Raw genomic sequence first — 12,739 nt, 5'->3', positions numbered from 1 at the left:
AATTAAAAGAGCGAAAGACGTTTACAGCTTCCTCTAACACCGATTTAGAGCGCAGCTCTTGAGGAGGTGGAGAGGCGGGTACTGGGGGGAGGGTATGCCCCTCCTCCTAATCCGTACCCTCTTCTCCTTCCCTCCTCCTCTTTTCGTGCGCGAAACGTGCGTCATCATACGAGGTTTCGGCGCGGTGCCGACACGTCACCGTGGCGAAACGCCACCGCTGTGCATTAGGGAAACGTCCCATAATGTACAGCGCGGTTACGCCGGTCAAGCCGGAAAGGGGCGCCTAAAAGCTGCGCTCTAAAAAAAAAAAAGAAAAAAGCTTATCTTCTTCTTTTAGCGAGATAGGAGTACTGGAAAAAAAGGAAAATAAGATAGGAGTAGGTCACACTCACGTGAAGCGGTGGTAGATGCAGGGAAAAAAATGATTAGGGGGAACAAGTTAAAGAAAAAATTCCCTCCAAATTTCTTTAAGGCTTGTTTTTGTTGTTAACTCATTTTTTATTGAATAATATAAGAATATGTGGTCATGTACGCACCGACACACAGCGGCTTCCGAGAGAACATTTCTCCGTTCGACTTGAAAGGTTCCGGAAGGCTTCGGGCTACATTACCCGTCTCAGGTGCCGCTGCGTGATCGGAAGACCTTGCCGCACGCTTACATCAGCTCTGCGCAATATCGGCGCAATACCCAAGCACCTGCATTGGTGACCCGGACGAAAAAGAAATAAGCAACTTTTCAACGCAAGCACATCGTCACGCCGGCCCTCCCATCCCCGCAACAAACGAAACTTCCGGCCCCGCTCATCTCTTTCGTCTCCCAGAAGCTACTTTCACCACTTGGCCCACCGTCTCCCTGACAACAGCTCAACCGAAGGGCATCACCGACATGGTTCCTCTTCTCCATGGCCCACAGCATGGCAGTGGTGGTACCGCTCGACGAAAATGCGAAGCTCGGCGAGCCTTTCGCAACGACGGTCTCTGCCACCACCACTGAGGGGAGCGTCGATCATTTCTGCCCCAACTTTCGGCGTCACGGCCCGTGACTTCATCATCGCGCCTACGGCCTTTGTCACCATCACCACCGATGCGCCCCATCTTCTTTCTTTCACCACGCAAGACAAAGAAAGCAAGCTACCCACATCCCTCTTGTTGCCACGTCCTAAACGCTGCACCCCCAGCGTGCAGTTTGCCGCAAGGCACCCACAGCGTCCAACTCCGCGCTTGGCACAGAACCAAGCAAAAAACCGCTTGCTACCCAACGCAGCTAAATTCGTGCAACCCAACCCGGCAACACCACCACGAAACTCACCGCGTGCCACTCAACCAAGAAAATGACCGCATGCAACCCAACGCAACTCACTGCGTGCAACTCAACGCGGCAACACTACGCAACTCACCGCGAGCCACACTATGCACTCAGCTCACCGCTGACACCTCAACACGAGCACGTCTACGCGGCCTTCTCACCGCCAGTCAAATCACCGCAAGTACCTCACCACCGGCCTCTCACCGCCACGTCCCGCCACCTGCTGCTCTACGCGAGTACCACGCGGCCGATAACGCTGGGCCTCGGCACGGGCACGCTATTGCGGGTGACTCTCTGTGGCCTTTCGGACGCTCCTGGCTCAGACGGAAAAATCACGCACGCATCCCGCAGAGACAGCTACACGTGATGTACGGGCTACACCTTCGACTTTTCACGACGGCCCACACAAGGTTCTGTAGCACTTACAGGCGCCACTCATGGTCGGCGCTCACGGAAAAAAACGACCTGATCGTAGGTCATCATCGAAATCTTCATCTTTGGCATCAACTCTTCTTTCTCGTCGTACTCCACAAACCATCATCGCCCGAACGTCCAGCAACCAGAGATCCAGACAAGCTCCAGTCGCCACAGCGCCTGGGCATCGCATCTGCTCCGACACCTGCTACACGCCTTACTCGCTCGCCCGCGGCGAGACGAAAGCCTAGGCTCGGATAACGAAAGTCTCTGCACCTTCGCCTACTCTCTGGGGATGGAGTACTGTGGTCACGTACGCACCGACACGCAGCGGCTTCCGAGAGAACATTTCTCCGTTCCGCTGCGTCTTCGGCTGACCTTGCCGCACGCTCACATCAGTTCCGCGCAATATCTATTGAATAACGTTGGATTATATCCTGGCAATCACACCATCGCAAAGCGCAGACTACGCTCTCGTATGGTTGCCGTATTGCCTCGCGATTGCACCACCTCACGTCACCACGAGGTAGCCCTCGGCACCTGGGTACAAAATAATACTGCGCGAGACGACACAGCGAGACTACTTGGGACTAGTGGCCTGGGCAGACGCCGACATCGCGTCTTCGTCGTTATTCTAAATTCGGCCATATCTTAACTAAATAATACGTTAGTGTTCTTACCAACCGTTACAGACCAGCTTAACTTCCGAGTCGAGTCCGGAACAACCCAAGCACCTACATCATCGAGTTTGACGTTGATGTTCCTGATGGATCTTTCCCAGGCTAACACGCCTTGTGTTTCCCTTTCGCTACATCCGGTGCTTCTAGCCTGGCGTCTGACACCGCCTGCTAGTCGTGCGAGTAGGAAAGCGGCAGCCCCCAGTATTGTCTGCTATTCCACCACCGTCTATCGTCGTTATGCCCAGACTCGAACATGAAAGCTGCGCGTCGGCGTCCGTTTTAGCATTCGTCCGTCTGCTACTCCGCCCTTCGTTTAAAAACTTTTGCAACATTCGCAATACACGGCCATGAAAGCGGCGGTCTACAGGGTGATACAAGGAGACGCCAGGCTCTTTAAGTCGACCGGAAAATTTGGTTTCTTAACCTATCGCGCTAGGACTTTGTACAGCGTTGCCCACAGATGGTGCATTTATTTTGTAAAATTTGCAAAGAGCGAACTTACCTGAGGAAAAAGTAAAGAAAGAAAAAGGCTTAGCTCCTATGGAAACGCAGCAAATTCACCGGTCTTCAAATAACACGGCGCCGCTTCGCACGGGAGACAAGAGATGGCGCAACGAACGCCGCCAACGAACGAGCATACGGCGCCGAGAGCCAGCGTCTTTAGCAGACAATCTTTTAGACTCAAAAGCGGCGCGCGTTCCGCAGGCGGCGACAGTTGCAGAAACAAAAACAGGCGCGGTAACAACAAGGAACTGCAGTTCCTTGTCTGCTAAATACGCCGGCTCTCGGCGTCGTCTGCTCGTTCGTTGGCGGCAGTTGGCGTCGCGACCGCTTGCGCCATCTCTTGTCTGAAATGGCGCCATGTTGTTTGTAGTCCGGTGGCTTCGCTGCGTTTCCATAGGAGCTAAGCATTTTTCTTTCTTTACTTTTTCCTCAGGTAAGTTCGCTCCTTGCCAATCTTACAAAAAGAAAAAAAAGAAAACACCAACTGTGGGGAACGCTGCACAAAGTCGTAGCGCGATAGGTTAACAAACCGAACTTTCCGGTCGATTTAAAGAGCCTGGCGTCTCCTTGTATCACCCTGTAGTGTCCCGTCATGCACGAGCCATGGCACAATACAAGTGTCTGTCAACGTTTGTGTATTTGCGGAAAAAAGCGACCGGGAAAAAAATCAACAAAATAAATATGTAGTGTTTTATATGTTTCTCTTCTTGTTATTTTTTTTTTGCATTGCATCCGCGAGCAAGGTGGGTGAGCCTCATGACGGACAATTAAAACACGACCTAAAAATTACCCTTTGGAAGGCCAGGTGCACTGTAAAACTTGAGAGCTGCTTGCCTATCGAAACGAAATGACGAGAAGGTAGACAAACTTGATGCGGGCTGAATGCCCGATTTCCTCCAGCTAAATGGCTAGCGAATTCTTACCTAGAATAGATCATAGAATAAAAAAGAATCTTTATGTGCAATACATACATTTTTAAAAAAGTATAAGAACGAGCCGGTGTAAGCCTTAGGGGCTTGGCAAGTCAGATGGCCAAATCTAGTTCTTAATACAAATATAAATTTTCATACACCGACGAAATTATACATTCAAGCTACCTAACGGCAGGAACACCGCAGAACAATAGGAACTATGTCCTGGAAAACAATGTATCTTTGGGAAGAAATAAAAATCGTCTAGCAATCAAGTTTTACTTACCTAGATTTCATAATCACCTAAAGAAGCGCAAAAAATACACGGACTAGGAAGTAGACAGACAAGAGCTCTTGTCTGTCTACTTCCTCGTCCTTGCATTTTTTGCGCTTCTTTAGGTGATTATGAACCAACTGGCCCAAATTGCTACCTTAATGTAGATTTCATAGTGTTTTTTGTAAGCGTTTGCCCCGAAGTGACAGCAAGTGAGAATTCTGGCATGCTATTAAAAATATGAGGCACATATTACACCCGCGTACGTTCACGGTTTTTTATTCGGATTCGCGGTATGCTAACTCAAAGTGACTGTCTCATTGGGCGCCCTGGAGCGTACTCAGTAATAACATATAAAATCAAGAAATGTTGAAGTGCCTCAGTCTCTTTGCATTTAAGTATTCGATTAATCCGACACATCGAATTCTGCTGGATCAAATTCGAGTTAATTGAAGAACTTTTTTGTCTTGATAACCTAGTCTTCGGGCATCAAGGTGGCGTAAGACGCTTCGCCTCGAATCTGGCGGTTGAGCCATACCTGTTCATTCATCCATCCAGCCCTTTGTGAACGCGGTGTATTCTTCCGTGGGCGGGTGGACAAGGTGGTTATTGGCGTTTGAAGTTGAACGTTGGGCAATGACGCCCTTGGTTCCCGTCGGCGTTTCCTCTACAGCGGAGGTGTTAAGGGCTAGTTTTCCCAGGATCGTGTCCCCCGCGAAGAAATGAAGACACCGAACTCTGGACACCTACCGCCATCTATGAGCGACTCCAACAAGCCACGTATTTGGTTGCCGCCGTCGCTCATAGATGGCGGCAGCCTTTCCACTCTGGCTTGGCGACTTGCGGCCGGCCATTACTTTCCATTGTACAGCTTCGCTGGTCTTCCTTCTTCACCAGAGTGGAAAGGCTGTAAGTTTTGGGTCTTAGTGGTTGTTGGTAAAGCTGGAATCACACTACCATAGCCTCATAGCCTCTTTTATACTCACAAAGTCTGGCAGTTCGACGACGGAGCCATAGAGTGCCCGGTCGCAGATTTGGAGCGCGAGGAGCTGGTAGCACAAAGCATTTCGCGGGGAACCTGGACGTCAGCGCACAGCTTTTGCAGCGGCGAGGCCACGAAACATGGTTTTCAAACCCGACGAGAAAAGAAGCGGTAGGGCGAGAAACGCGAGGAGCATGAGCGGACATTCCATCGCACGAAAGAAGTGTGTTTCGGCGTCCCGGCGCAGCGGGGCGCCCGTCACATGGCTCTTCTCTCATCCGTTGTATGCCGCTCTATCATTTCAATTTCGTCGGCCGTTTCTCGTGGCGATCCGCCAGGCTTTGTAAGCATAAAGGAGGCTATGGCACTGGTTGTACATCGTATACAAACGACAGTTTTTAAACACGAATCACCGCAATATTCGTGGTTCGAATACCGCGTGCCAAGTTTCTCCTTGAACTCATTGTCATGCGGCATTCGGAGCAGAGATCTCGCCGTGACTCGCGTTCAAATCTGTATGCAGGCTGTTGTTTGTATGATCTATAAGCATTGTGACTCCGACTTCAAACAACTGTTTCAATGTCTCCTAAACACATTCAAACGATCGCTCCCTAAATACTGAATTTAACGCATCGTAGGACTTTAAATGTGAAAGAGACGTGATGCGCAGGCCTTATCTTCGAGCTGGTGCTGGTTTACCGCGCCCTAAAAAGTGGTCCCTCGATTTCCGAATGATGACGTCAAACGGGTGTCATGTTTTTGTCGCGGCCGCGATTCCGGCGGTGTCAAAGCAGCGGTGGTGGACCTAGACAGACGCCCGTTCCGCTGCAGGTCGGTGTCCAGCTCGACGGGGCCACGGAAGGTTCAGCAGCCAAGAATCGGGACCCCGCGACGGCAGCGACACAAACATTCACTCCTACGTTTTGCCGAAACTTCTGGCCCTAACCGCCAGGGTCGCGAGATTCGACAACGTGACGCGCTGGCTTCCATGACGTCATTTCATGCCACTTCGGGACCTTCATTCGTGTTCTGGGACGCTAAACACGTCAGTCGGAAACGTGTTCCAGGCACCCTATACCGACAGTACGCATAAAGCACGTTTTAGTCGAGCTTCCGATAAAGAACGCCCGTTCGCTTTCATGCGGGGAAAAAAAAAGAAAAAAAAAAAGACGCCCGTTCGTCGACTGCTGGCGAGGAGGTTCGCGGGACATACCGATATTCGATCTAATGACGAGTACGAACGATTAATCGAATCCGAACCACAGACAGCTAATCGATACCGTAGGGACGGACCTACTTAAAACGGGCAACCGCGGCCGACGGGCACCACTGTCCGCGGCTAAGTTTGTTGCCGCGCCGATCGGCTTCGAAGACAAGCGGTCGTCAGGCCGAGCCGAGTTTGTTGGCGAGCTGACGGCACTCCCGCGCGACGCCGTACCGTCTGCCTTCTCGAAGAAGCGTCGGACCGCCGGAATTCGGTGAGTGACCGGTGTCCAGTGCCGGGTCCCGACAACAGGGCTGGAAAGAGATGCTCCAAAAAGTATCCGGGAATATAAATACTGAGATACATGTATTTTAAGGCCCAAAATACAAATATTAAGATACATTTGTCTTTTATACAACGGGATATCTCTGAGATACTTGTGAAAAAAAAAAAAAAAAAAAAAAAAAAAAAAACGTCGAAAACATATTTTGGAATACAGATACAGATATCTATAGAAATACATTTGTTCCCGAACGTGGGGAGGGTGTAGTTCGTGACGAACGCAAATGGAAATTTATGCTTGCATTCCTTTTTTGTATAATTTTATGCACTTCTTACTTCGAGATAATGCCGCTAAAAAAACACACACAAAACATGTCACCACCGGTGAACCACATAGTTAATTAATAATTGGCGTTGTGGGGATATTTATACAGCGTGTAGTTGGCCTGCCATTAAAGTTGCACCACATAGTTGCTGCACGGTAAAGACTGCGTGCCATGCTTGACAAAAGGCGCTTGCACGATATGAACCTTGTTTTACCATGAGGGCGCATCTCAAACTCACATCGTATATGCTTCCGAGTCACCCATAGTGTGAGCAGATTCGACTCCATAGCAGTATACCTTTTTTTCACTCAACTCCTTTACAGTGTTCGCTATGCTAAATTGGGAAGAGTGGGGGCTTTGTAAGTGGAGCTTTGTCCAAGTAGCACACTTCCTTGGCCCAAACTTGGGCCAGACTGGAGCGAACTAGACCCAAATTGACTCAAGCCTGGCGCAAGCTTCCGCCAAACTGGACCAAGTATGCGCCGGGGAGGTGTCCTGCTAGGGTATATTGTTATTCTTGGAAGTAACCTCCTTTAAACCACTGGTTTTGCTTTGTGTTGGTGATTGTAATGGATTATGATATAGGGCAGACTCTTGTTATAAATTCTGAAGAAACTTGCACCAAACATGTTTTAATTTTTTTTATTTATCGTAAAAACGGCAAAAATGCAACGAGATACCTAAGTCTGGCAAAGTATTTTGTGATAGAAGCGATACATTGTAAACGTATTTCACTACTGAGATACAAATATATTTTTCAAATATATCTCGACACAGAGATACAGAAACTTATCTCCAAGACACTACCGCGATATATTCGTATCTCGATACTGCCCGGCCCTGCCTGACAATACGTCTTGGAAATAAGTTGGGGGTAACGGAAATTTGAGTCCCGCGCTTTTGTAACAACTTACGACAATACAAAGCAATTCGAACTATGCGAATAAATACACCCGCACACCGTAACTAACATTCATCTTTAAACACTCAAGACTGCTTACGTGTAGGAGTGCGAAAGCGTTATTGTCCCGCGGGTGAAATGTTTTCGAGTAATGTTTCTACACGTATTAAAGTTGTTTCTGCCGGTATTGTATTCGGTGTGCCGCGTGGATGTAGACGCTGCTGCCGATGTCGAGGCTGTAGATGTAGACGCGGTCACCTCACAGTCCATCGCACGAAGCACACAACGAGCACAGATGAAATCCGAAGCGCACCTTTTGCACACGGCACTCCGGTGGTGACGTCACGCTCCCCCACTGCGCAGGCGCGGCGCCCCCGCCGGCTTCACGGCTTCCGTGACGAAGCATCTGCGTTGCTGCGCTTTTCTTTGTATTTTATTTATGAGGCGCGTCCGCTTTGACCTAGAAGCGGCGCGTGCTTGATGATGTATTTTACGGCCTTACCTGGGGCACAGCGCCGACGCCGCCTTTTATGCGAAAGCATTAACTGTCCCTTAGAGCGAAGCTGGCGTTGTCTTCAACCGTCCGTAGCAGCGAAACGGCAGTTAAATTTCCATCGGCCAAAAGATGCTTCGTCACGCTAGCTGGCGGGGGACGCTGAAGGTCAAAGTGGACGCGCCTCAGAAATAAAACACGAAGCGCAGCAACGCAAATGCATCGTCACGAAAAGGCGTGGAGCCGGTGGGGTTCGCCCCCGCGTGTGCAGTGGGGGAGCGTGATGTCACCGCCCTGAACGCTGTGTGCGACAGGAAGATGTGGCGTGCTCCTTGTAGGAATCTGCTTTAAGTGTTTTATTCCCGGAATGGAACATGCAAAAGTTTCGTCTCTAAAAACTCAACTGCACGTAAAATGTGCGTATCTGGTACATGGTCGCGCTCTTGATCGTATTTTAATTCCTAGATTGGGATTCAGACGCACGGCAAAAAAAATTGGGTTAGGGGGATATTTATGCAGCATGTAGTTGGTCAGCCATTAAAGTAGCGACGAGTCACACGCTGTAAATGAGCAATTTAGCCAGTGCAGTACAACCGCTAGCCTGGGGTCTTAACGTGCACCACGTAGTAGTGATACACGACCGCACGCCGGTACGATGCTCATCCAGATCGAAAGGGCCAGGCGTGGGGCTCGAGCCCCGGATCCCTGGGTTCTGCAGCGCGAGCTTTCGCCCAACGCGCGTCGAGCTGGGTGTGCGCTTTAGCCCACTCGGACACCGATCCCCCCCCCCCCCCCCCCCCCCAGACGCACGGAAAAAGCTTGGCATATCGGCTATTCTCCCTTTCAATTATAAGCCTAACCGAAGTCGACGCTACGATTCAATGAGGATGGCTAGTTGGGCTAGTTGGTTTTGCATCATGGTGTAATACGCCAAAACAACAGGGACAGACAAAACGAAGGTAGAACTAGACAGGACGCGGCGTAACTTTCAACTGAATTGTTTATTTAGAAGACAGAATTTAGGAAAAATATAATATAAAAGCAGGCACACGTGGCAGAACAACAGATAAGGTCCAAAAACACACCCCCCTCAAATGCCAGTGTCATTGGTTCTTCAAATAGTAGAATTCTTTGTCAGTCAATGACAAAGAGGGAGCGCTTATGCAAGTATTGTCGTGGTGGGACCTAATCAGGAAAGCTTCATGAATTTCTCTAGCCGTTTTTGTTTTATAATGGCCCATGACACAGGTGTCACCAAAGAACTTAGCGGTTCATTGTGACCGTTGCGATTGCGGGCCCAACTCTGAAAAGTGCAGCCCCATCTTTGGTGACACCTGTGTCATGGGCCATTATAAAACAAAAACGGCTAGAGAAATTCATGAAGCTTTCCTGATTAGGTCCCACCACGACAATACTTGCATAAGCGCTCCCTCTTTGTCATTGACTGACAAAGAATTCTACTATTTGAAGAACCAATGACACTGGCATTTGAGGGGGGTGTGTTTTTGGACCTTATCTGTTGTTCTGCCACGTGTGCCTGCTTTTATATTATATTTTTCCTAAATTCTGTCTTCTAAATAAACAATTCAGTTGAAAGTTACGCCGCGTCCTGTCTAGTTCTACCTTCGTTTTGTCTGTCCCTGTTGTTTTGGCGTATTACACCACCATGCTACGATTCAACGGACCCAATCAAGCAGCGGCAAAATTTGTATCGTCACGGTGCATTTGTGAATTTGTTACCTCAAACTAAAACCAATCACGCGCACAAAAAAACAAAAAGAAAAAAAAGTAAAAAGCTCGGGATCGCGACGTATTCACTTTGCGTGATTGGTCCAGTCAGTGATAGCAAACTAGCAAACACACGAGGACGATGATTGGATGGATTGATGGATGCTAATGGCTATACCCTTTGTAACGGGCGGTAGCTTGCGCCACCTAGCCCAACTCTAGAAAGTAAAAAACACACGATTGCAGTGACGACGCACTTTTGATTGCGGTGCGGTGGCTTATAAGTTATGCTCATAGCTTATGGGTGCGGTGACGATGCACATTTGCCGCTGCTTGATTGGCAACATTGGGTCTTTGGGTGAAATGAAGAATAGAGTCACTTCGGTCGGAGGGAAACGGAGAATAGAGTCACTTAACAAAAGCAGAGCGTGGCATAATATGTACGCGCTGTGTACTTTGTGATTGTTTGATTGGCCGTCTTATCCGCTAATGTCACGTTCTGATCGGCTGCTGGTCGATGCTGCGTTCTGATTGGCTGCTGCGTTTTTTTAAGTTTTCGGTGACGATAGAACGTGCCTTGACCGATAGGTGTTTTGTTTGTTGTTTGTTTATTCATACTGCTAACCTCTTTCGAGGTCGCAAGAGGAGTGGAAGACACATAGATACAAGTATTTTATGGTACACTCATTTAAACAAAACGTCGCAAAAGTCAGAATAGGTGGCTGCATTAATGACATTGTGTGGCAGGTTGTTCTATTCAATTAGTGTTCTAAGAAAGAAGGATTATTTAAATGAATCATTTTTATAATTATATGGTTTAAGTGTCTTTTGATGTGAATATCTGGATGCTCTGGGGCAAAAAAGATGTAACGTATTGATTTTTGTCTATTCCCAGCTTATTGCTGGGAATAAAGTTTCCAGCTCATTAAATAAAGCAATTTCAGACACTTTTGTTTCCTTCTTTCGTGTGACGTTTGGAGCCCAGCTCTAGCGCACAAGTGTGTGGGGGGCACATGAGAAGAATACATATTAAAAACAAATCGCACTGCAAGTCTCTGAACTCTTTCTAAATCAGCTATGTTACAAGCCGTGTGCGGGTCCCAGACACTGCTAGCATACTCTAGAATTGTCCTAATAAATGTTTTATACAACAACAACTTAGTATCGCTTGATCCATGTTTAAAATTCCTGCGCAAAAATCCAAGTTTATTTATTGCCCTTGCAATAATTTGGCCAATATGCATATTCCAACTCAAGTCAGAAGTTAAGGTGACACCGATGTACTCATAAGAGGACACTCAAGGTAGATTATGACTGCCGACAGCATAGTTAAAGTAAATAGGATTCTTTTTCCGAGTGACAGACATGCACACAGTTTTAGTAAGTTTAAATGACATTTGCTCATCTTTGCACCACATATAATTTTTTTCTAAAGAAGAACGTAGTACTTCATAGTTAGTGGAACTCCTAATTTTATGAAAAAGAATGTTTCTGCGCGATGGAGATAGCCCAACGACCAATCGATTTTTTTTTTCATATCTCTCGGAGTTAATGAATTCCTCAATGAAACATGTCGTGCGGTGAAAAGTGATTTATTGAGGACTCCGACTTAAACGATGAAATTTAGCGATCGTCGATAACCTGTCTTAGTGAGTTGCGAAAAGCGTTCCTAGGTAACGTCGGCACACGTGTTGTAGTTATGTTTTGCGAAAATGTTCCGAACGGTGTGTTTGTGTTGGGGAAATCTTGCGAAACAGTGGCGAGTTTGTTTTTAAGCGTGAAACGCTTTGTTACGGATCCGCCGATCTCAGAGGTTTGTTCGTCCGTACATCCGTCCGTTCGTCCGTCCGTTTTTGGATCTCCCTCTAAATTTAGCGGGGAAATTAATGTCACGTAATCTACACACTTTCAGCTCCACCGCAGAATTTAGCGGAAACATCGATGTCACGTGACCCGAAGTCACGTGATCTATACGCCGATTCAGTTTCCCTGCTAAATTTGGCTTGGATATTGATGTCACACGGCCTGCTGCCACGACACCTATTTACTGATAGTTTCTCCGCTAAAATTGGCTGAAAAATTGATGACACCCATGCACCAATTCATTAATGACCTGTACACAAAACCCCTTTCCCCTTTAAATTTAGCGGGAAAACGTCGCGTAAACAAATTAAAACGATCGCTTCATTTTATGCGTTAGATGAGTTCAGAATGAAGGTCGCTGCGAATATTTTTGACACAACAGTTACAGATTTAAAAAGGAAACCAGGCATCACGCTGCTATTTCGAAGTCTGGGCTGAATGGCTTTATGTTTGTTAACTGGACGATGAAGACAGAATGTGCAAAACTCGGGGACAACATCCTTGACAATGCCACCAAAAGTACTCGAGCGCGTGTTTAACGGGACCATGAAACGGTTTTAAAATCGAACTTCATTCACTGCACGTCGTAAAAGGTGTGAAAAAAAAAAAAAAAAAAAACCTAAAACACAAAAATAGAGCCAGAAAAATCTTCGCTATAGAACTTTTAGAAGAAAACCGGACTCTTTTACACCCTCTTTCCTTCGAAAGCTATTTGCCTTTTCACTGCGATGCATCCGCGGAACCGCAGCACGTCAGCCAAATCCACGTTGCCTATTGAGTAAAAGCCTACCTCACCATCACCGCGATTATAAACAATAAATAGCCGCGAATGTATCCTAAACGTTTTGTTAACTAATATTCAGATCTACAT

The 12,739-nt window shown here is 47.6% G+C and overlaps 1 pseudogene; it reads left to right on the top strand.

Moving 5' to 3' along the window:
• The first annotated feature begins 942 nt into the window (after positions 1-942).
• On the top strand, positions 943-1,560 carry LOC120840376 (annotated as a pseudogene).
• The last annotated feature ends 11,179 nt before the right edge of the window (positions 1,561-12,739 follow it).

This window comes from Ixodes scapularis, unplaced genomic scaffold (genome assembly GCF_016920785.2).
Source record: "Ixodes scapularis isolate PalLabHiFi unplaced genomic scaffold, ASM1692078v2 PGA_scaffold12__126_contigs__length_90152505, whole genome shotgun sequence".
Classification (NCBI taxonomy): Eukaryota; Metazoa; Arthropoda; class Arachnida; order Ixodida; family Ixodidae; genus Ixodes; species Ixodes scapularis.
Note: the sequence above shows the minus strand (reverse complement) of the source record. Positions and strands in the feature narration are given on the sequence as shown.